At 36.0% G+C, this 25,068-nt stretch overlaps 1 protein-coding gene across 5 annotated transcripts in view; it reads left to right on the top strand.

Annotated features, from left to right (window-relative positions):
- Positions 1-25,068, top strand: part of SUGCT (succinyl-CoA:glutarate-CoA transferase) — a 341,829-nt gene that overhangs the window by 255,036 nt on the left and 61,725 nt on the right. The window contains exon 13 of one of the 5 annotated variants that reach the window (XR_011149072.1): positions 20,585-20,660. The exons of the other annotated variants lie outside the window; for them this stretch is intronic. The gene's annotated coding sequence lies outside the window, so the exon portion shown is untranslated. The remainder of the gene's footprint in view (positions 1-20,584; positions 20,661-25,068) is intronic. 5 annotated transcript variants of the gene reach the window in all.

Below are 25,068 nucleotides of genomic sequence, written 5' to 3'. Positions count from 1 at the left end.
ACTAGCACTCTGGAATGAGTCAAGAATTTCTTTCCTTCTCTTTGATAAATTCTGTGACAAGAATTTAGTATCCTTCACTAAAACCTTACATGACGTGCCTGTGGAACTGTAAGAAAAAACCAAATCTAACCCTTCACCAAAGAAATAAGCCTTTACAATTTTTGGATTAAATTTTCAGATTCTGTCATTTTTTTCCATCTGTCATTTATTGTATCCATATCTTTCCATATTTAAAAAATAGTCACTATAATTTACCACTTAACAGTAATAGCTGCTTATGTCAGCAATCAAAATTTTTCCAATGAGAGAAGGAAATGAATCTTTTGCTTTATGTTTTCAAGAATTAATACATATGATCACCATGTTAAATGACAGTTCCAATGTTTAATATTTTATTTAAATGTTTAATGAATAACTTTGTACTTCTGCTCATTTGGGATAGCTGTGGAAAAAGAAAAGAAACATTTTATTTGATCCATTTGTGTTGAGGGATGGAAAGGCAAAAGCACCACAGCTTGGCATGGAAACCCATCTGGTTAATGCAGTGGAATAATTCCCTTTTGGTTGTCATTGTAATTATTGTATTAAAACATATTCTGTTTCTTTTCCCAGTCTGGCCTCTTGTACATTCACAAAGATACAACTGAAAAATTGAAAGATTCCACTTAGGAAGAATTTGACCTCTTTCCACCAGTTTCTTTAGTCCTGGCGTTTAATATGGATTTTTCACACAGAAATATAAAAGTTTATTTGTTAATGCGTCTCCCCTCATTCTTCATTGTCTCTCTTCCTTGATCACATTTTTCATGTCTTTTCCTTATGTTACCAAAGTACTTTTATTAATGCAGCATACTTTTTATGTGTGTTATAATGGAGCAGGCTATACTCATTTGTCCTTGTTGAGAGGAGACCTGCATTGCTTTGACAAAAATGTCTCTTGTGTATGGGAGTTTATGTTCAAATTTAAGCTTTATTTTTTTTTCTAATTTATTTAGTACTTGAGAAGTACCATGTCAGAACTGTACTCTATACAAAAACATATGGCCATCCATAGCAGAAGACGTAGATCCAACCAGGTGAAGTTATAAACAATGCAGCTTTGTGAATCTCAAGCTAGCTATCATTTTTTTTTCCTGTTACAGTTTCCTCAGCAATGCCATTATGGATGAAAATGAACATGTAAATTATGTAGATTATGCAAATGTAAATTATTGTCAGAATAATAATTTAATACCTTTTAGAAGAGTTCCAAGCATAAACAGACACAATCTTTTATGTCTGCACTACATTATAGGTCCCATTTTAACTGGAACACTAAAGCTGGTCCTTTTGATTCTCAGTTTTGTCAGTCAGTCAAACCATTTTACCTTAATTAATGTTTTGGGATTAAAAATTATGTTTTAAATAAGGCAGAAGGGGAGTTTGAATCTGGACCTTTTGACATTACAACTTCATTATCAACATTAAAAAATATGCTTTACAACAGCCACTCTGAGACAACACAGAGAAACATATATTTTCTTTCTTTTTTTCATGATAAAGCTCAAATTTCAGTCAGACTGGGATCACAATATAGTTTTGACAAAAATACACAAAAGATTTAGTATTCATTATAGTACAGAATAAAAGAATTTAATGAAACCTCAAAATTTGCCATGAAATGGAGCTGTTGTTTTCACCGTTGTTACTTATGATCCTTCTAATCAGTTTTTCCCATTGACTTCAGGATAATATGGTAAAGGTCTATCATCAGTAGATTCATTCCATCCTCTTGACTTACATACCACACTACAGCATGAACAATATTTTGACTATTCTTGGCTTTTATCTTTGGTGGTGGTAGACTTGCTACCCCTACAAAAATATTTGTATTAAAATACTGATGCCTTTAACTCTTGTGAACTTTGTTTGTATCCAGTATAAATAAACTGAGAATTAAACGAAAACCTTCCATTTTTAGGTAAGTTCAGCCATGTTATTTTTTTGAGGCACGTCTTACACAACAGTTACGGTCTAAGAAAAGCTGGTAGCTCTCTGCTTTTTCCTAATTAACAGATATGAGATCAGAGCTGAGGCCTAGACGGACTGATGGCTTAATGTATTCAGGTTGTAAGAAATAAGATATTTTCACTTTGCCCAGATATTCGTATATAAAATCCTCCTCACTTAAACGAAGGGTTAATGAAGATTGGGTTTCAGCAGGAAGAAGGAAGCCTTTCCATATAACATTAACAAGATTTTATTTTGATACAAATACATTTAATCACCCAACATACAACAAGTATAAGCATTCAAATTAATGGTGTTCAGCCAAATGTAACATCACAAACACTGAAAGGCTTGAATTACACATTCTTTCAGAAAGGATAAAACCATTTTTTTTGCTAACTTTACAATTGAAAATTGTTAGTGTCTGTGTTTAGGTGCCAACAAGTGCACTTGGGCGCCTCTTGTCTGATCAAGACGGTTGCCTTCTGTGTCCTTCAGGAAAAGAGAACCGCCAAACACCACAAAAGGTGACATTTGAGCAGACAAGGTGCTGAGCTGAGCCCATTAATCTCTTATTAATCACTCTGACATTTTAAAGGATGATTTTCTTGAGCAGGGGGAAAACAAAAATTCTCCCAATAGCTTACTAGATACTGTGAGGACTGGAAACAGGATGGGTAGTCAGAGGCCATTGATAGATTAAATTTTCTGTTACCCAGGAATACAATAAACAAATGTGTTTCATCCTGGGAATGTCTACCTGGAGAAGAGTTCCCAAGACCCAGTCATTCACTACGCCCTTTGGCTTCTTTGGATTGGGATCAAGCTCCCAAGATAATTCCAAATTTTGGACAGCTATCTGAACCATATTTCCTTATCACTTTTTGGTACATGCACTTTTTCTCATCACTAAGCTTTTTTAAATATGTCTGGACAGATTGGTTAACTGTTTGCTCCTGCATTTCACATCAGCTTTAAGTTTATTGACCAAAACTGTTTATTGCTTGAATCTGTTGTGTAACCAGCCATTATTACTGTTTGACAATATTTTCTTGTTTTATTTACATTACATTTACATTTATTTACATTGCATTCACACCTGCACAGAATACATTCAGGTACACTTTCAGAAGTGATCATGATAGGGTGTCCCTGTGGGGGGAGGGTAGTACTGTCTTAACTGTCATCACATTTGTTCCTCAAGTACATTTATTTGTTGGCTTTTGTGTTTGGCACAGGAACAGGACTGTGACCTTACTGATCAGGAATCACATAAAACTTCTTTGTATCAATGCTTGGGAAGTAAATACATTAGTTCTGTCATAATTTTTTTCTCTAGCTTACTTTTGAAAATTCTGTTTCTCCTAGTCACAGTCAAAATCACGTCAAAAGCTCCTCTTTTTTTTTCTTATTGTCTGTCACTACATAGCGCCCTACAAAAGGATGTTTTACCACTTACCACTCTGCTGATAACAAATTGTATGGGGCCTAAGACAGAATTGACATGGACACTGATGGATATAATCATTACAGACATCTCTGTAAATGTTTTCTGTGATTCTAATGGCTGTAAGGCAATCTTTTCTAGAGGCAACAGCAGGATTATTTGATTAATTTTAAAATTATTATTATTATTATTTTATTTTCTGTAAGTCTTGAGCATTTACTTTTACTTCTAGCAACTATTGGAGCGATCCATAAATTGCTGTTTTTAACAATATGATGATTTAAAGCCTTTTCTTTCCTTCCTTTGCACTTCCAGAGAACTACAAACAAATAGTATCACATGTAAGATTACCTTTCTACCAGCCCTCAGGATTCATGCAGCTCTGCTATACTCATGATGTCTGCATCATTTTATATATATATATATATATATATATATATATATATATATAATCTATAGGATAAGTTCTCCAGTAATTCCCAAATTCCCATACAAGTTCATCCAGTCCTGACAACATTGCAGCTCCTCCTGTCAGGTTTTGTTCTCAGGAGGTGTTTCCAGATGTTAGAAAATTCCAGTATAAATTCTTTATGTGTAGAAGTCATCTTTACAAAAAAAAAAAAAAAAACCCCAAACAAATCAACAGACAACCCCCCCCCCCCCAAAAAAAAAAAAAAAACAACTTAAATATTTTCTCTAGCAGAGCAAAGAAAGTTTACATTTTGTCTGAGTCTACCTGATGTGTTTTGGAGTGTTCTTACAGTAGATGCGTGTATGTAATGTTAAAAAAAATTCAACCACAAAAATGTTAATGTTTATGATATTTATTAATTTTTCTTTCCAGTATCTTCTGAAAATATAACCCATAGCAATCTAAACCAAAGTGATTTGCTTAATGTTTCAGATTCAAACAATATAAGGACTACCTAGACTCTGTAATGTTAGGGGGTTTTATCGTCAATAGTTTTGAATATTGTTATTGCTCTAAGTATCATATATCATATTAAGAGCTCTAAATATTTTGCATCATTTTACCTTTCATCAACAACTGTTCCAAATTGGTCAGTTGAAGTTCATATTGTGTAGCTCAGATGTTCCATATCTGTTGCCCATATTCCTTAGTTTTGTGGTATGTATTTGAAAAAGACAAACTATTCCTTACTCTGATTGCTGTATCTTCATGGTCATCCAGTCCCAAAGAAATTTAGTTTAGAAATGAGCTTTTAAATTTCCTGCAAATAACTGGTGAAGAAATTTTACAAATCTAGACATAATTAAGAGTTTAAAAAATTCTCAGGTTTATTCAAAAGTCAGCCAAAAAATACATGGTATTATCTTCCTTGGAAATAGCTGTGTAATTGTTTTCTAAACTAAGTATTAGATACAGAGTAAAGAAATGCATGTAAATTAGTGGATCAAAACTGAAATGAAATTTTACAACAAAGTAGTAAAAATGCTTCTACTATACTATTGATAAAGATCCTGTCACTGCCGGTGTTCTCTTTTACAGTTTTTTTTCTTCACCTTCATGGATTCTTTGCACTATTACAGATTAGTACCTATGGTATCTAAACATCATTGTCATCATCATTATTATTATTATTATTATTATTAGTGAGAACAAAATTTATATAATTGTGTTTATATATATATATATATATATATATGTAATAGATGTACATTCTTGTAAAGAAAGTGCTGAAGCAACTCAGGCCATAAAATGCCTTGAACATAAAACTGCAACCTGAACATGATTTGAAATGAGGTGGAATCTACTGTAGCAGCTGTGATTCTAGGGAATATGCCATGTTCTACATCAGTCAGGATTCTTGAGTCTCTTAAATATCCATGTCTGGGTAGATTCTCTTGCAGCTGGTTGAGTGAGGAGTTAAAGGGCGATTACATTGTTAGTTATTATGGAGCAGTCTTGTACCTTGTCCAGGCTGACAGAAGATTTATGGCGATTCTGGTCAAAACAGAGATGAGTTTAACAATGTATACTGTTCTAGTACTCACTGACTAACCCTTGACATGCAAAGAAGTGGTAAAATGGCTTACAGGCTCCTGAATCTTTTTTCTCTGTCTTTCTTTCAGTGTAGTTGGCTGTTGCTCATGCTGCTCTGTTGTGGCAGTGGTTATATGAGTGATGTGGGGGGTTACTGATAAAGTTCTTTACTGTCTACATATTGCTGGGACTTGATTTAGCACTGTTTCAGCTTGTTGTTCTATGTAGATATTGAAAATAAACTGAGGAGAAATTAATAGTTTTGAAGCCCCAGCATTGTTATTAAGAGTATTTTTTAGGTTATGCAAAGGACTGCCACCAAAGTACTTGTTTGTGCTAGATGCTGGATAAACAAAGAGATGTCAATCATCAGTAGCCAAGGAGCTCACAATCCAAATAAAGCAGGGGTAGGGCGGGGTAGAGGTATGAGACAAAAGCTGTGTGAACAATGTGATATTTGGGATAAATGTCATTTCCACAGTTCTTGGCTTCTGTGACTGCCCACACAGTTTGAGGAGTCCATTGGTGGAGGTAGTTTCCTGTTGCTACTTACTGGGTGTACCTCTTCAGGAAGGACTCGTAATTTTAGAGGTCTACTCTCACTGCAGAGGTCCAAGATGATGGGAACGGATATCAGTCCTTTGCCCACTGATGGGTGGAGGATAGCCATCAGTCTCCTAGGTGGTGTCAGTTGTGTGTCCTGGCTTGACTCCAGACTATGCTGTGCCTAAAAGGTTAATTTCTACCAGATGAGAATGTCCTTGGCCTTTGATTAGCTTCTCCGTGGACTTGCTCGTGGGAAATTTGATACCGGGCGGTAGTTGGCTAGAATCAACTTATCCAGGGTGGGTTTCCTTTCTGTGGATAAACAGAGCATGTGTATATCCAGGAATAGGAGCTTGGCATCTTCTGCCAGTGTTCAATTAACTTAGGGTGATCAAAGGTGATTTTTTTCATTACAGAGGTTCAGTACTCTACATAAGCAATATTTGTATTTTCCAGCCTATCAGTAACTAATGCATACCTTTGGCTGCACTATTTCAGCTGACTTATCTAGTTGACTTTATATGAATTTGTACAATTCATTTTTCTATCAAGAAGCATGGGTTAAAGTACTATGTAACCTATTTCTGCACCCTGCTTTGATCCTGCAATATCTGTGTATGATCAATTTAAGTTCATGAACGCTGATACTTCTACTGCAGTTGTATCTCTTTCAGTGTGAGTGAAATCTCTTTTGTCTTCACTCATTCTCTTGTTATAGAAGAATCTTTAGTTTTGTTTAACAAGTGTATTTGACAGTGTTCGCAGCTAAAATGCAGGTTCTGATTGTTTTTTTGTAACTGTTAGGGATGAGAATACCCGATCGCTGCTTCAGCCTGTATTGCTGACAACTGTACTTGCAGAATTGACTTAGTGTTAAGGATGCTGTTTAGTTTATCTATATGCTTGATTCATGTACATACTAATACCAAGAATTATGGAATTTTGGCTCTAAAAATGAGTTTCACTTAACTGTGATGAACAGTGAGTCTTGAACTCAGATTAAGTTTTCAGCACTAGCTTTCCCTAAACAATGGAACAGTTGAAACTGAAGTTTTCATTGTAAACACAGGAAGCTGTACTGAAGGGACCACTACTGTACTAGTATAGTAATCTTGCTCTCACATCTTATATGTGTCAAAGCAAATTGAGCTGCTAAAAGTTGTAGCCTTTTATAGGCTTGCAACTTATAGCTTCTTATAGCTTCTTGTACTAGTGGTGCTTTACATCTGGCAATCCCCATTGTGAAAGATGATGATTATCTAGTATAAAGTTTACACTTCACTAGTCCTGCTGTGCTATACCAATCCTATACAGGGAGGTATGGTAACATGAAGAGTTGATAACTCAAGGCAGAGAATTTATGTCTAGTGTTATCTATATTTTTATGGCCACAGATGTTTTAGTTGATAGCACCATTAGTTATGACGGCAAAATCATGATATTTCTGCACTATTATTATTGTGCTATTCAATAACCTATTTAAGGGTAAATCAAAGAAACCATATTAAATTTTTCCAGCATTATAGAAGATTATCTTATCACTCTGTGAAAAAGACTCATCATATATTAAAATTGTACTTTAATGCTATTATATTTGAAAATTGAAAGGACCGAGATTCAAATAATGTTTTTTCATTACCCTGAGTCTGGAATTCTGAATCGTTTTTCCAAAAGGTTAGATCTGAGGTCAGTACCTGAGTTTTGTTCCCATATGTGCTTTCTATTTGCTTTCAGTGGACATTTGCTTGAATAAGAAGTAAAAGCTGTGAACAGAGTTTAGTGGATATTGTCCACCACAACTCAGTAGAAAATGTCTTATTTCTTTCTGAGATTTGAATCTCTAAATTCTTGTTAGAGCACATGCTTCTAGGAGTCTTTTTTGTTTGCTTTCTCATAAACATGCTTTAAGGAATGGATCATTGTTGGAGTGTAAATTTCTGATTTACCAAAATAGTAATTCTTATGTCCATCCTTCAAAAAGGATCCAAGTTTGAAGGATTCATACTTTTGCTTGCTTCCACTTTAATATTCATTATTATAACACTCCCTGTTTGACGTACACTTTACATTATTTTAATCTTCACACTTGTGGTAGTTTCATTGTAAAAAAGATGTTCCTAATGTCCCCCAAACATTTTTCAAACATTACCACCATAATGACAAACAAAACAAAACAACCTTTAAGCATTCTTTTGGTGCAGACACAGCCGTTCTGCCTATTACTTTTATTTCAGCCTCTAGGTAAATGTTGGCTTTAAAATCTGTCATAGTCTGATTGATCACTTTCCAGGAAAACAGGATTCAAGTAATTTTTAAAGTAGATTCATAATGGATTAACCAGAGTTGCCACATAAAGGAGAAAGGTTTTATTCCTTTTTAATGTCAGAGGAGCTGATACGCTCTGTTTAGCAGCAAAACTGCCTGAATAGCTCAAGCATTCCCTAACTACACAATCACAAAAACTAGATGTAAAACAGAAAGGACAATTTCAGTCCAAGATGTAGTAATCTTTTGTTCTAAACTGCTGGATTAATACAAGCGAAATATTTTTAAAAACTAGGTCTCAGTAGACTTATCAGAAGTACAATTCTCTAGAAATGCAGCACATAATATTAAGTAAAAATGAAGGTGAAAACCTGATTTCATTGAAGTCAGTGGAGATTTCACTGTTGACTTCCAGGGTCTGAAATATTGCACAGTTTTAGAAGTGTAATTTTTTGAGGTTACAGTTTAACCGAAGTGGGATTGATTCAATAGTTGGCAAGAAGATACCCTGAGTTGGTGTTGAGGATTTTTGTTTAACATCTAGAAAAAATAAATCTTGTCTGTCCTAAAAATAGTGTTGAAGACCATCAGTTTACATGATCTTGGTATTTATTTAACATTTTTCCCTTAAAAAATGGCTGAACATGGTTACTTCAGAACCATATGCTGTGAATTGCATGTATGTTTTCCTCTATAATTGCATCCTGCTAAGTTGTATCATAAATGTAAAGGAATTAATACTCTCAATAAATAAAAATAATGCTTTGAAAAAAGAAAGAAATTAAAGTATGATAACGTATGTTACTCCTGTTAAAAATACTAAGAAAATGCTAAGGAACTGCTTTCTGGAAAATGGTCCCCTTTATGACACCTCATTTTGGATATCTCAGCTCTATAAGTAATATTTGAAAATGTTTTCCAGTAACTTTTAATAAAACACTGAACTAAATCAGTTTGCAAAGAACCACTTAAACATTGAAGTTAACTTACAGAAAATAGTATTTTCTAGTAACGTCTACTGGTATTCCCATTGTACATTAAAGGGAAAGAGAGTTAATATTTTCTTTTAAGCCCCATGTATTTAGCCATTCTTCAAATAATTTAGAGTCTAAGATGCAGTGAGTGCTTGGTAAAAAGGCCCTGTTTGCATAGAATATGATGTAGCGGCCAAATAAATGAGACAAACTTTTTCAGTGAGACTTGCTTCCAGAAGGAGTAAAGCCCATCTCAAGGACAATGTTATTCTCAGGAACCTAGCATCTCTGCTGTGACAGCTTACTGTACCAGTTTCTTAGTGTGGCCTGTTTTCCTGAAGTTCATTGACATTGTTGGTAATTAATTGGAGACCAGTGTTTTTGCCAGGGATGAGACAGACACTTCCTGCTCCTTCACCTCAGCCTTACATTATAACCACATTTTAGCTTAAAATTAGCAGCTCCTCTTTGCTATTCAAAGTGGGATAACTCCTCTTATTATTCTATGTAAGTCTGCAATGTAAGAGTAAATTATTCTGCAAGTAATTCAACGGGATGTGTGGAGATACGTGCTGTCATCAGCTGAGGTAGGAGTGATTCTATCACTGCTTCAGTGACAGCCTAGTGTCAGATAACTGTGCTGTAGGTTGACTTCCAGAAAAAAAAAAAATTGATGTAGACAGATTTTGAAGATATTATCATATTCTTTTCCCAGGTTACTGTGCTCTGCAATTTAAATGTTGTATTTAGCCTTTAAAGAAAATACAGTATAAATAAATGATGTAGAGTCAGATAATGAAAACAGTTTATTGAAGCTCTATATGCTTTTGCAATATTAAAATGCAGCAATTTTCATATTTTGCAATGCTGCATTGCCCTTTATGTATCACTTACACTAATGTAGACAGTTGTAATTCCTTTTCTTTAGAACAAATATGAAAACAGAGCAGATGAATGACACCCTATTTGTTCTTACCATTGTTGGATAGCCATCATTATAATCTTTAAAGTTATGATGTGGTTCTAAAAGTCAAAGAAAAATAGAGGTTATGACAATAGTTACATCTGATAATCTGAACACTTTTGTGCCTGCCACAAGTTAGGATTCCTATGCGTTTACAGTTCGACTTCATTTTCTGTTTCATGAAGGAAATTATTTCAGTTGTGGATTTGCTGTTTCAACTTTTTGCTCAGTGTGTTCATAATGTAAAATAGAAATCTTCTATATGTTTAAGGTTTGTCATAAGAATGAAAACATTGTGGTGTTCTGGAGATTTGCAGTTGTGCACAAATTAAAATATGTTTCTCAACCTTTTCTGGTACTCAATGAAACCATGATTTTTTTTTTTTTTTTTTTTTTTTTTTTTTTTTTTTTTTTTTGGTGTGCTGTAAGGATTGTTTCTAAAAACTTGTTTTATAGGGACCCATAGTATCATCTGCCTGTTCAAAAGATAAAATCAAAAAGCTTATTCACAGTATTTTCCGTGATCTGTTTCCCAGCCGTCAGTTTACAAAGAGAATTTCCCTTAAAAAATACTTTTCTGTCTTGCAGTTCAATTTCCTGTAGTACTGACCATGTTGAGAATCACAAGCAAAGTATTCTCTGAAAGTTTGTGGATTGTGATATGCAACCTAAGCTGGGAGGGGTAGAGGAAAAGGAGGGAGGGTGAAGGTTCCTTCCGTTCTTAAAAGTAATTGTCCTGATGTGATGGAAATTGCAGTCACCTGCCTAGAAGTGGAAAATCTTGAGCTATAAGGAAATTCACAGCAGCATCACTTCATTATAGTTCCTAGCAACCTCATGCTGGACAGCAGCTTTGATGGGACTGATAAACACAGGGTTATTGAAACAACAGACGTGCCTGGGGGACCATAGTTACAAACTTTAAAGAGCTTCTTGATAAAGCTACTGCATAAAAAGTGTATGTTCTTTCAAATTGTACTTGGAGCAGAATTTTGGGACTTAGGAACATGTAGCTGTAAATTTTTTCAGAGATGTCAAATGACTTATTCTAGTGCTGTGAGTAGAAATGAGATCAGATTTCAACCCTGTATTTTATTAAATTTTTATTTCCAATTTACCAAAAGAATTGTGTTAATCACTGCTGTTCTTGTGGTTACCATGGCTGAATATTTAAAGCAACTGGTCTTCATTACTCAGCACATTTCAAACTGAGCCATTAACTTGCCTCCATCTTAATTGCCTATTTAAAAAATTACTTGCCTTATAGTGCTGCAGTTCTACAGTTATTTTTATATGTTTTATCTGGATCTCCTACATTATTTTCCCTAAAATTGTATACAATATGCTGCAAATACAGTCTTTCGGTTTTTAAATGTAGAAGAATTCTTTTTACCATGTAAACATTCAAAATACCAGACAAGCAAAAAATGATGGGTGGTTTTTTTTACCAATATCAGTGCATCTCTCTCCTTTGTTCTCCTAATTATTTCTCAGAAACATCTGGTAGCTTTCTGCCTAACTGTCAAATTTCTATTTCTGTTTTATTAGCTGAACACCTGCATGCCAGCTGAGTATGTACAGACATTCCTGAATATCAGGAGTGTTATTGCCTGCCTGACTTGTAGCAAACTTGCAGTGTGATAGCACAGTAAGATTATCATTACTCCCATGTTATTAATTTACAGATTAAAAAAACCTCATAAATCCTACTACTTAAGGAACTAGCTTATTAAATCACTAGTTTATTAAATCCCTGATACTTTAGTGCAATACAAGTAAAATATGGTATTTACGCTGATAAGTACAGCGTTTTCCTGCTTGTCTTCTTTATTCTCTTAATATCACTTTGTGAAAAGCTATTTTGGCTGTTTTTCTGGATGATTAGCTAGCCCCGGATAAGCTTCAGTCAAAAGCTGGCAATTTAAAGTGAGCTGAAAAATCCATACAGAAATAGAAAACTTAGTTCAAAATCATGTCCAGCCAGTGGCTTAAGATTTAGCCACAATTTAGCAACATTGAACTAAAATCTACAGAGGATGAGTCAAATAACACTTTTATCAAGTTATGTACCATTGAAAAAATAATAGCCATAACACTAGAAAGAACTTTGTGCTAAAATATTCGTAAACCAATTTAAAAAGAGGTAGTAATTAAAAAAAAAAAATACTAGAAAAGGCCTTGTGTGCTTGTGAGATTTTGTGTTCTAGCTGTATCGGTTGAGCTAATAAAAGATATTGCCTCTCTTTCCTGCTGCATGCAGTAATTACCGTTCCATGTTTTACATTGTTATTCTAAGAGCACCTAATAATCGAAGGCCTTTGAATCTCACTAGAATAATAGAAATCTCTTTTGTTCCAGTCCCCTGGTTCGTCAAATGGGATTGATAGCATTTCCAATTGAGCTTTACCTGGCTGACTGTTTCACGTGTGTGCTCAGTGAAAGTGTTTTATCGTGCCACAGTCCTGCTATTTGACAGCAATCATCCAAGCTACTGCCTGCTCTCTCTGTTAGCTCTACCTTACATACCTCCTTCTGCATCTCTCGTGTCCCAGTTGCCTTTCTTCAAGACTCACAACCCATTCCCACAGTCCTCTGACTATTTTCCTTTTTAATCACCTGTTGGTGATTAATCTGAACTGGGTTATTTATGGATGTGAATTCTGGCAGTCCCATCTTGGCTGTCTTTGCTAATTCTGGTCTGAAATCTGAGTTCTGATTGTCAGTGGGGGGGGGTTTCTCTCCCTTGATATCATCTGAAGTCACCCAGCTAGAAGCTCTCTAGTGCCTTATTTGTCTTTTGTGTTTAATAATTTGCCTTTTGTGTCTTTTCTTTGTCTTACTTTCTCCTGCATTATTTGTTGTCTTGGATTGCATGACTAGGGATGTTACAGAGTACAGCAAAACTCATTGAGCAGAAGCAGCCTAAGTGAGATGGGACATGGTCAAGTCATGGGTGATGAAGTAGGGTTTTTAAAGGGAGAACGTAAACCAAACAGCAAGAGAAGAGCTGCTGAATATCAATCATTACCCTGCAGATGAAACCATAGGAGATTCAAATGAGACTGGAAAACTTCAGCATGAACATCTCTGTAAGAAGTAGGTGGGCCTAAGTAAGAGAATGGCCTTGATGGCTGACCAGATTTTTAATGCTTCTCATTCTTCTGATTCCAAGACACAGTGATGAAGAGGAAGGTGATAAGCCAGAAGGGCTGTTTTGTGCAGGGAATGAATGATAGAAAATACGGAACACTCAGCTGCTCAGAGTAATCAGAAACTCATATTGGAAAAATCTTATACAGCAGAGGGTTAAGTCTAAGACTATAATTCTTAGAAAACATGTTAGAATTCATATGAAAAAGCTTTAAGGACTTCATTTTAATTGACCTTGGATACACACCAGGTCATGGCCTTTTAGGGAATTAGAACCAGAGTGTTCATCAGGGAACAATACAAGTTTAGAAGGTCAAGAACTTATTCCTAACCATAAGTGCAAATGTTCTCGTGTGTGTTTAATATGAACCGGGAAATACTTTGCAACATGTTGGTCTGGAAGAAATTGGAGCAGAAGCTTTAATATGTATTTTTTATATTAAATATGATATTTTGAATATATTGTTTAGTACCTTTTAAAGTCATGAGAAAAAGTATAAAGTGCCAGACATAGCTATAACCACATGCTTTTGGTAATAATGAGATCAATAAAGAGCTGAGGCAAAGCCCTTCCTGATGTGTTGTTGAAAATTTAATTGTGAAGACATTGGTTCTAACTAACTTGTTTTACCAAAACAGGAAAGGGGAGTGGGTGCAAAGAGTTTCCCACGTTAAATTTAGGAACAGTCAAAATAAAACAAATGCTAAAATTATCCAATTTACTCCAGGCTTTGTTAGGAAGAATGGGCAAGTAATTGTCAATTATGGAGTGGGATTGGAATGCAGGTTGTAGAGCGATAATTAATTGAGAGATATTTCATTTTGATTAGCGTGGCTTGAAAAATTGCCATCTGAAGTGGTTTCAGGCCTGCAGGGCGGTCTGCTGAGGAAGGACAAGGGACTGGCATGCAGCACTTTAATGGGCTTATGATGGAATTAGAATCTATTACTGAAAATAAAATAAAGGATTGAGGAGAAAGAAAGTATAGGTTTATGATCAAGAGTTAGGTCTCTTTACTGGGAAACCTGGGATTGTTCCCAGCTTGTGTCATGTAGTTCCTGTGTGGCCTCTGGCATGGAGTTGAGGGCTGGATTGCACTACATTACAGGGACATTCTTGAAGGGTATAAAGCAGCTCCCCTACCAGGATGATTATATTAGTGTTCCCTTCATCACTGGTCCAGGTTGGCCTTCGGGGGAAAGGGGTAGACAAGAGCATTAGTGGGTTTGCTGTTGATACTTCTCTTTCAATTTCAGTAGGTGGAGTTGAGCTGGGAAGTGCTCAGGCTCATCTTTGCTGAGTTTTTCCATCCTGCATGCTGACCCCCACCTCAGTTAAAGGGCTGCCAGGAGGAGCTGTGATTCAGCTAGTGCTATAGCTCTTTTCAGGTTTTCTGTAAAGCAGCACACATGGCAGTGCATTCTTCTGTTTCATATCCCTTCCTTTCACTGTCTTTTCATAACCCAATAGAATATTTGGAAAAGGTAATACTTAACATCATCTGAGGCTTGTTTATCTAGTGCAAAAAATATTGAGATCTTTGGGAAAGAAAGACAAAGTATTATTAGTTTGCTTAAAATAAGCAATTACTAATTTAGCTGAGAGAGCCATTTTCATCCTGTTTTCATTTTGGTAAATAAATGAATTTGGGAACTGAGGCTTTGAGGAGAGGATATACCCTCTTACCCCTATGTTCTCCCAGTGGAGGCTTCAGGATGACTTAGAGCAGGGCTCCAAAATGGAAAATGTGGTTGCTGTGAAGAGGCATCATTGGTGCAGTATGTGGAAGCCGGCTTCCTACCTTCCTGCACGAACCATTTTACCACAAACAGAGTCTTGTTCTGACACACAGCTTTCAGCAAAATCAGCCAACAACTGTTAGCCAGACATGAATGTCTTTGGCATTCAGCAAATTACTGGCAATCAGACAGTGCTGATTACAACCAGAAAACAGTATAACTATCACATTTTATATTACACTTGTAAAATTGATTCTTTCCTCTTTGAGTTAGTATGCCAAAAAAATTGTTTATTGTGTATGGAGTTCAAGGGGATAATTCTGGTTTCAGAATTATAAATAAACAAATTAATACATGCGTCAGTATCACGTTCTTTGGCTGATGCCATTTTCACTTATCACCTGTTTGCATTGTACAACTCCTTTGTTCAAATAGAGTTTTAACTTCTGCTGGATTATGACATATGTATTGATTAAATATGAATCAAATTTTACATTTGTCTATATTTTACATTTCTATAGCCTTTCCTAGCCTTTCTAAAGACATCAATAGATTTCTCAATAAAATGACATTAAGTCCCTAATCATTATAAAGTATTTCATTTGAATAGTGCTTACAAGGAAAATCCTTTGAAAAGTTCAAATCAATACTTGATTTGCCTAGGTGATGGTATTTTTCAACCTGAACTGTTTGGTAAATCTTTGAATAAATTAATCTGAAAAAGAAGAATGAGGCACAGTATTGCTTTGCAGCCATTTGGAATAGGATGGTTTAGAACTTTTTTATCTTTAATCTCAAATAATGTTTTGAGACGAAATTCACATACGTTATCAGAACATGAATACCAGTACTTAGTTTCCAATTGAGCAACCACATTTGACCTCAGAATTCCTTCTTTTTATCCTTTTGGCTTGAACCGTGGTTTGAAAAAGGAACTATTTGCAAAAGGACAATGTCAAAAACTCTCCCTTTCTTCTAGAGAACTTCAAAATCTCCACAATATCTCATTAGAAAAAATAGAATTTAACTCTACTGATTTTAAAATTTGTGTTATGAAAATACAAACTCAGTTGCAATTGCACATGTGATTAGTGTAACTAGTTTGAGTTTCCAGGAACACTGTGTATGGATAAAACTACTACGTTGTTAGTAGTGTTTGAATGGTTAAGTCTGTTAAGTTTTTGCATCTAGTTGGAATGGCAACACAGGTTTTGTGGCTGCACAGTGCCTGAAACAACATACTCTCTAAGCACAACTGTACAAAAATCATTTATCATTTTTATTTAAAATGCTTAGGAGCTGAATTTAGTTCAAAACAACATCAACAAATAAAACAAGGGAAGATAAATCCTGATGCTTCTTGTGTTCTTTTCCTCATAACTAGTACTTTTGCTGGATTGAGGCTTCTGAAAGTTCTTGAAGGTCAAAAAAGTAGAAAGAAAAGGAGGAACAGCCACTTTGATAAGTAAAGTAGCTTTCAGAAATGACCATTATTGATAATTTTTTTCTGATCCCAGAACAGAAGGAAAAGCTTGAAAATTAAGAAAATTAAATGTAAACTGCATCAATTTATATATTCCATCCTTCCTGTTTTCCTTAGCAATTGTAGAGCTATTGGGAAAATTCACTTTTTCAAAGGGCTGAGAGTTATGTAAAATAGCATATGAATAATCAGGTGAAAGATAATTGCAGCTGACAAGATCAACATCCTGCCATAGATTTTTTCATGCCTGTAGTTGAAAACTTGAGAAATGGGAAAGTACCTCTACTGCTTCAAAAGTCAAGACATCCTTTAAAGCTCTTCTCTGCCTTTGAAAGGAAAATCTTCTGAATTCCTGAAGTAAGACACGTCTTAAACCATATGAACCAGTTTCCGTGCTGACAGAATTTAGTTAAAGCTCATTATGTAAAAAGGTGCTATAAGGAAACTTTATAGAGTGAATGCTCTTTATAAACTGGAAGCTAAGGTTCAGCCAGTTTCCATTTAATCTCCAATATTGCCTGCAGCAGTCAAGTAAATTTCATAACAGTCTCCCTCCACCCCAAATGAAAACCATGTGCCTGCTTCATTTTTACTCCTTTCCTAGTCCCTCCATTCAAATCTCTCCTCAGTGCTTTAGAAAACCTTGCAAGTGTTCATGGAATCGAGATAGTAGAGTCAACTCTGGTTTTTGTTAATTAGGCCCCATTAGCACAAGTACTGTCCTTCATAAAGAAGTTGAATTGCAGTCAAACTGTCATGGGTGTATGGCAATGAGAAGTGTTAAAAAGCATGTATGTACATTGTCTATTCAGAAGTTTCCAAAATTAGGATTTTTATTCTCCATAGTGAAATTAACTTAAGCAGCAAAGCAAATAGGCAAAGCACTGTGATTTGATAAATACTTATTTTATTGAAATTGATCTAGAGCAAGAAGAGCAGCCTTGATTTTTGGCTTTTTCTCATAGAATATTTGAATGTCAACACATTTAGAAATAATGTATTCATTGCTTATTATTCAAGTAATTTCATATTATTTTCCCCCTGATTTACGTCATTTGAGACTTCTCCTCTAAGAGGAAAGCATTTCCTGAACAACCATAGACTTTCTACATGACCTTATCATGTTAGCACATAAAACTAACTATCAGCAGGCATAAGCATAATCAGAAGTTATGGGGATGTCTGCCGTTCTTCTAGATCCTCGTTCTGTCCCTCAGAGAGTGCCACCTTAGTTAGAATCATAGAATAACTTGAGTTGGAAGGGTCCCACAAGGATCATCAAACTCCAAGTCCTGGCTCTGCACAGGACATCCCAAGCGTCACACCATATGCCCAAGAGCATTGTCCAAACGCTTCTTGAACTCTGTAAAGTTTGGTGCTCCCTGGGGAGCCCGTTCCAGTGCCCAACCACCCTCTAGCTGAAAAACGTTTTCCTAATATCCAACCTACACCTCCCTGACAAAACTTCTTGCCATTTCTTTGGGTTCTGTCACAGGTCACTACAGAGAGGTGCCTGCCTCACTGCTTCTCCTCATGAGAAAGCTGTAGATTGATATAAAGTCTCCCTTCAACCTTCTCTTCTCCAAATTTAACAGTATAAATGACCTCAGAAGCTCCTTTTATGGTTTCCCCACTACACCATCCCTTCTCTTCATATCCTCCTAACAGCTTTGTATCTTTCTTATATTGTGCCAGCCAAAACTGCCCCCAGCACTCAAGGCGAGGCTGCCCCAGTGCAGAGGAGAGTGGGACAAGCCCCTCCCTTGCCCAACTGGCAATACTGTGCCTGATGCACTCCAGGACAAAGATGGCTCTCCTGGCTGCCAGGCACTGCTGACTCATAACCAATTTGCCATCAACCAGGACCCCAGGTCCCTTTCCTTGAGGCCTCTCATTCCTCCCTTTCCTCTAGCCTCTCATTTCCCAGTCTGTCCATACATTCAGGGTTGCCCCATCTGAGGTGCAGAATCCAGCATTTGTGTTTGTTCATATGGTTGCAGTTTCCCAGCCCTCTAATTTGTCCAGGTCTCTCTGCAGGGCCTCTCTGCCTTTGAGGGAGTCAATAGCTCCTCCCAATTTAATATCATCAGCCAACTTACTTAGTATCCTTTCCAGTCCTGTGTCTGGGTCATTTATGAAGATGTTGAAGAGCACAGGGCCAAGGATGGAGCCCCACTAGTGACAGGTCTCCAGTCTCATGTCACCCTATTCACTGTAACCCTTTGTGCCTGACCCATGAGCCAGCTGCTCACACACCGCATGTCATGGCCAACCCCTGGCAGCGGACGTCATCATTTCAGTGCTGCAGAAGGACACAGATCTTTTATTGACTTTTCCGATTGCTGAGGGAACAAATACTGAGAATGATGGCTCCATTAATCCCTTTTTAAGGCTGAAATGCAACTTTAAAGTACATTGTACATAAAACTACGTATCTGAAACACTGCATACAAGGATACACAATTAGCTGTATAGAAAATCTCAAGTATATAAGAGAAAAAATATCAAGAAATTTTTAAGAGTATTCCAGAAACAATTTTATGTCTGCTAGGATCCATTAATCAACCAGCGTATTTAAAAATGGAGTTGAACTCTTCCACTCAGATTGCTAACATCTTGACGAGAAAACAACACACGTTTGCCTTTCATTATGACCAGAGTTTAAAACAAGACACCAAAAAGCACTTCGTGCCATGAGGACCATGCACCTAATGCTATGTCTGCTGTCATATCTCTAGTGATGGGAGGAGGATTCTTCCATCATCATCAAGTAAAACTAAAAAGAATTTTTACTTTGAGATACCAGTGCATAGAAGCAGAAGATAGGATTGTGAAGCATTTAGGGTTTCTTTAGTGATATTCAAAGATTAAGAAAAATGTTAAAAATAGAAGCTCCTATTCTGAAGCTTCCATTCAGTATCACAATAAAGGGAAGTTAAAGTTAATAGGGATAATTTTTTAAAATTAGAATTATTTTTCTTAAGCGTTAAGTGTGAATTATGCTATTGCTTTTTGAGTTGAAGCTTGAGTACTTTTTTTGAATCGCTTTTCTTCCTTGACAGCATTATTGATAGTAATTTTAATTGCTGATTTCTAGACGTCTGTCCTTACATGTGATAGATAGTTTTGTTAATCTTTGTGATGATTTTGGGAAACATTTTGGAGACATATTTATGAAGTTAAAGGGAAAGCTAACTGATCTCTATTGTCATTTGATCACAAACATGAAATTTTAACATATGGTTCTCCTATTCTCAAATTAATTTGCGAATCTTGGCATTAAAGAGCAAAAGAAAAATACACTTCTAAAGACATCTCAGTACTGCACAGTAGCATGAGGTTGCTGAACTATTGTGTGTTTTACTCATAAATACCTGATTTCAAAATATAGCAAAAACATTTTTCTGGACCATAATCCATCAAAACCAATAGTGTTTTGTAAATTTGTAAAATAAAACTGTGCCATTTATACTGGTATAAAAAGAAGACTTTTATTGCTGTTGGGTTCCTTTAAGTCATTTACTATGAGAACAAGAACTGGACTAAGAAGAAGTTCTGGAGGGGCTTCTGTGTTCACTCTATTTGCATCTCAAATAATTCTGTGGTTACACATATTTTCTAAGATACAATAGATGATTTTAAAGCACTAAATATTTTCAAGCCTGTTATTTTATTTCAAATTTGAAATATCAGTTGTTTCTGAACTTAAAACCAGTTTCAAACTCTGACAGCTTTTGCAAACAGAAAAGTTTCAGGAGAAAGATTCAGGCAGCTAGCTTCCATGACAAAATCATATTGGTTCAACATCACTAGCACAACAGTACAAAGAACATATTCTACATGTCTAAAGGATGCATTTAGCCTGTCACTTAGAACTTACATCTTACTTGATGAATGATAATGGGAAAAATGTATTTACTACTCCAATTTTGCAAGAGACAACTATAAATGTCCATCTGTTATTTGTCATTAACAGACTAAAATGCAAAACCTGACTGAACAGTCTCCCAACATGTTTCAGGTTTTGCTGTGACTGCTGTCTGCATCAGTAGAAGCAGAATCTGTTTTCTTGCTACCTAATCAACGTACAACCACAGGTAATGTTACACAGCTCCTTGCAAAGATCACCAGTAACATAGATCTCCTTGTAAAATTATACCTACTTACAGTCGGATTTAAGCATTTTAGGTCTTTAAAAGCCAATCTCCATTGACTATGCTGTGGTTCACAATGTGCAGCTAACTCAGAGAAAGCAGGCTGGATTTTAACTAATTTACTTGTTTTTCCTTAAAAGACTGCAATCAAAATTAAACACCTACAATTTAATAATCAAATACAAGTTAAGTATAAGCTAAATATCTTGTAGCTACATTCGAGTGCCAGTTACATATATGGGACATTTCTAAATAATTTTTTGTAGTGGTACCATACTTCTTAAGTTTGAAAATGGTCCTAGATTAGCATGACTTAGCTTCATGAAGTTCAGCCAAGACATCATTGCCTTGAATAGCTCAGCAATAATAATAACAACAAAAAAGCAAGCATCAGATTTATGACAGCTCTGTTTGATGTCTTCTTGAGTGATGTGTTTATGTCAGAAGAATAAGTAAGCTATATCTCCATGAGGCCTATTTGAAAAAACTCCAGATTTCTTCTGGAGATAGAGTATCTCTTTTCTCTTCAAGTATGTGTTGATGGATTAAGGGAGAATGCAGGCAAGCCCCAACTGTCAACTGCCTGTAAGTAGAGCTTGACTGAAGATTGAGCATTTGTCAGTGCTGAAAGGGAAAACTGGATTGTACACACATCTGAGCTGTCCTTTAACACTTTAGACACTTACCACTTACTCAGGGCACATTTTCTGAATGCATTACTGCTTTTTCCTTCAACCCACAGTGTATTGACTCTAAGCCTGTGAATATTCTACTATACATAAAGAGGAAACAGCTGATAAGGAACATCTGTCAGTGGTAGCAGTGACAGTGAATCCCAGAAATATTGAGGATTTTATTATATAGTGAGAATTCATTTTGGCAGCCTGTTTCACCTCTGCTGCTGTAAATCAGAAGGCAGATGACTAATGCCCACTGAACTGAAACCAGCCCAACATTGTATCCTTTCTGTATCTATTTGTGTCCTGTGTGCCTTTTATTCTTCTGAAAAATTGTGGAAATATTTTCTACATTTTGCCAGTGAAGAATCAATAAACACAATCCTGGATACATCTCAGTACAAAACCAAGCATTTACATGAGATATTTGAGGTAGTTACATTTTTATTGTAAGATCACTCCATTATTAATGGAGTCATGTCATAATTATAGTAATGATAATTGCAGTCAATTATCAGAGTCATAATCACCCTCTGGATGTGTCTTTCTCTGTTGCCTATATGAGGGAAATGTGTTTACCATCTTGCAATCCTCAGTCAAGTGTTTAATGGTAGGTGAATTGAATAGGGCTCATATGGTTCATTTCCAAAATCATCTTATACATGTGTAGCAGAGAAGAAATCCCAAAGTGTGAGTTCCTTTTTTAATGAGAAATCCTTCCTTTTACTGTCTTTGCTAATTCACCAGGTTACATATTCCATTGCAGTCCATATCAGTAGTAACTGTCAATTAATTTTATTTGGCAACTGTGTTTTGATAATTTCTGGTTTTCTGTAATTGGAGGATGGGCTGAGTCAGGTCAACAGTAATCATCTTTCAAAACCAGCTTTCTGTTGAATACTGGCAGCTGTATTCAGGAAACTAAGGAATACACGAACAAAAGCCCAGAACTTTTAGTTTTTTCCAAAAGAATATTTCTTCAGGTATAAAATAGAAGTAAAGGATAAGAACATGTTGGAATAATATTTTTCTTCTGTTTATCTAAACTAAATGGTGGTATTGGATGAGTGAGAAAATGTTTGCAGGTATACAGATCCAGTTCTGTAGAAAAAACAAAAGGTTCTCTAAGTAAATCCAGTTTATTTATGTTTATGAAGAAATTATGCTATAAGCTTTATGGGAAGGGATTTCCAGTAGGTCTCTGACATTATTGGGTCCTCAAGGGAAATGCTATGATATTGGGCTTTTACATAATCTCAGAACCTAGATACTAGAGGTGGATCATGCCACTGAAAAATTCTTCTATACTGTGATAAGACAAAGTTGTTCTGTGAAGTGCATTTTCTAATTTTTTATTTAGTTTTCATCTTAAAATTTATGTCCATCTAAAAACACAGGTAGATCTTAGCAGCAGAAAATTTAAATAGTTTTTCCTGTTTAAATTTCATGGGTTTACATAACAGTGCATCTCCATAACTTATTGTTCCTTATCTCCAATTACTATTACTACTGCTTAAATATTTTAAATATTTAAATGTCTCTTCTGTGACTCTAATACATCCAGAGAAGGGCACTGATACTGGTAGGAATGTCCTCTGAGAAGCTGCTGAGGGCACTTGGCTTGTCTGGTCTGGAGAGGATGAGGCTGAGGGGTGACCTCACTGCTCCCTATAGCTTCCTGAGGAGGTGAAGTAGAGAGGGATGTGCTGACCTCTTCCCCTCTCCCAGTGCCAGGACACATGGGGAATGGCTCAAAGTTGCACCCATCAGGGGAGGTTTGGACTTGATATGAGGAAACACTTCTTTACCCAGAGGGTGGCCAAAACCTGGAATAGGCTTCCTGGAGAGGTGGCTGATGCATCCCCTGTCTATGCCCAGCCCATGTCAGTCCTGAAGAGGCATTTGGACAGTACCCTTAAAGCCATGCTTTAACTTTGGTCAGCCCTGAAATGGTCAAGGGTGGTGGCCAGTGAACATACATTAAAAGGAACAGAGAGTTCTCAGTAAGACAAGTCCCTAGTACCACAGGAACCACTTCATGTTAGGGTGACCAAAAAGGCTTCTCCCGCGATGCATTGTTTTGTTATGTTAATCTACCCCAGTTTGATTTCCCCGGTTGGCTGTCAGCCTCTACCCCTCGTCACTCCCCCAGAGCTTCCCCATTGGTCCCCGTTCCCTAGTCCTGCCTTTTCCCTGCCCCTGGATAAAACTGTGGGCTTTGGGATCATGTTGGTATTTGCCTCTGCAACCTTCGACAGTGTAGCAGCAGTAAATGCTCCTGCTGGAACGCACGCAAATGCCCCTCTTGACTGTTTGCTACCGACTATAATAGCGAACCCACCCGTGCATCCGTGGGTGCACACAGGACCCCACGGAGCCGGGCAGGGACAGTATTAGTCAGGCAATGGGACTTAGATGATCATTGTAGGTCTCTTCCAGCTGTTCTGTTCTGTTTTATCCTTACTGGTTGTATGGCTCTTATTTAGCATAGGTAGAAGTAGTCACCTCCTTTGATCTTCCCTTTAATGTAAGTCAAATTTTGTGACTTCTGATCCACATTCTTTGTTTGCTGCTTTGTTTTCTGATTGGCACAAAACCAAACACTGCAAAATTGGAACTCACAATATTAAAGAAACACTTCTAACAGTTACTTAGACTCTTCTAGGTTTGGGACTTACAGCCTACATCAGTTATTATTTTTATCTCAACATTCATGTGCCTCAGTTAAGGAATAAAAAGCCTTTTATCACCTGCCTTTTAAATATCTCTTTTAAGCTCGGCATTTGGTTGACTTCAGATAAGCAGATTAGTGGGGGAAAAAACGTTCAGACTAATTAAATACCTGAGCAAACGTGTTTCGAGCAATTAATTACAACAAAAAGAAACTCTAGTATTATGCACTCCACTGTATGTAATGTTTAGATATATATAAATGAGATACAAAGAAATAATGCTTTCTTTTTTTAAAGTATCCTGTGATATTCACCTAAAATATATGACTTACAGTTATGTGACACTTGATTTGTCGTACAATACTGTTTTCAAACTAGCTTAAAATATCAAACATTACACTACTTTCTGTTTTGTTCTGAAACACTAAGCATTTTTCAATGTTAATCTCTCCCAACCATTTTCTTGAACAGCAGGTGATCAACTGGAAAAATGACAACAATTTCAGGATATCTCACACAGTGATAGTAATGGGCTGGTTTCATTCACCAGCAAAATTGTATTTAATTTTGTTGCTACAGGATTATTCAATGAATTTTTTTTTTCTGGGAAGTATGGAAGATACTTGCTTTGATACTCAAGTGGGATTATCTACACAAACTTCTTGTGACCTTCATGGAATAGTATGGTCTTGAAGACATTTAGTGTCTAAAAGTAGTTCTGGAAGAAGAGCCCTTTTGCAGGACTGGAGTTTATTAAATAATTTTTTCATTTGTAGGAAATATATACTGTATAGTATATATATATTAAAATGCTAGTAGCATTTTAATCAGAAGAGTCAAAAAATGAAATTTTGATGCTTTTGTATTATACTTAAATTTAACCAAGCTTGGAGCTAGTCTCACAAAGCAGTTACAAGCTGATGAAAATTCCTTTTATTAAAATATTTTTATTTCATTTAGATGTCACCCCTCTGTACATTTTTATAGTTTGATTGCCCTTCA

This window comes from Aphelocoma coerulescens, chromosome 2 (genome assembly GCF_041296385.1).
Source record: "Aphelocoma coerulescens isolate FSJ_1873_10779 chromosome 2, UR_Acoe_1.0, whole genome shotgun sequence".
NCBI lineage: Eukaryota > Metazoa > Chordata > Aves > Passeriformes > Corvidae > Aphelocoma > Aphelocoma coerulescens.
The sequence above is the reverse complement of the archived record's forward strand: the minus strand, read 5'-3'. Positions and strand labels throughout refer to the sequence as shown.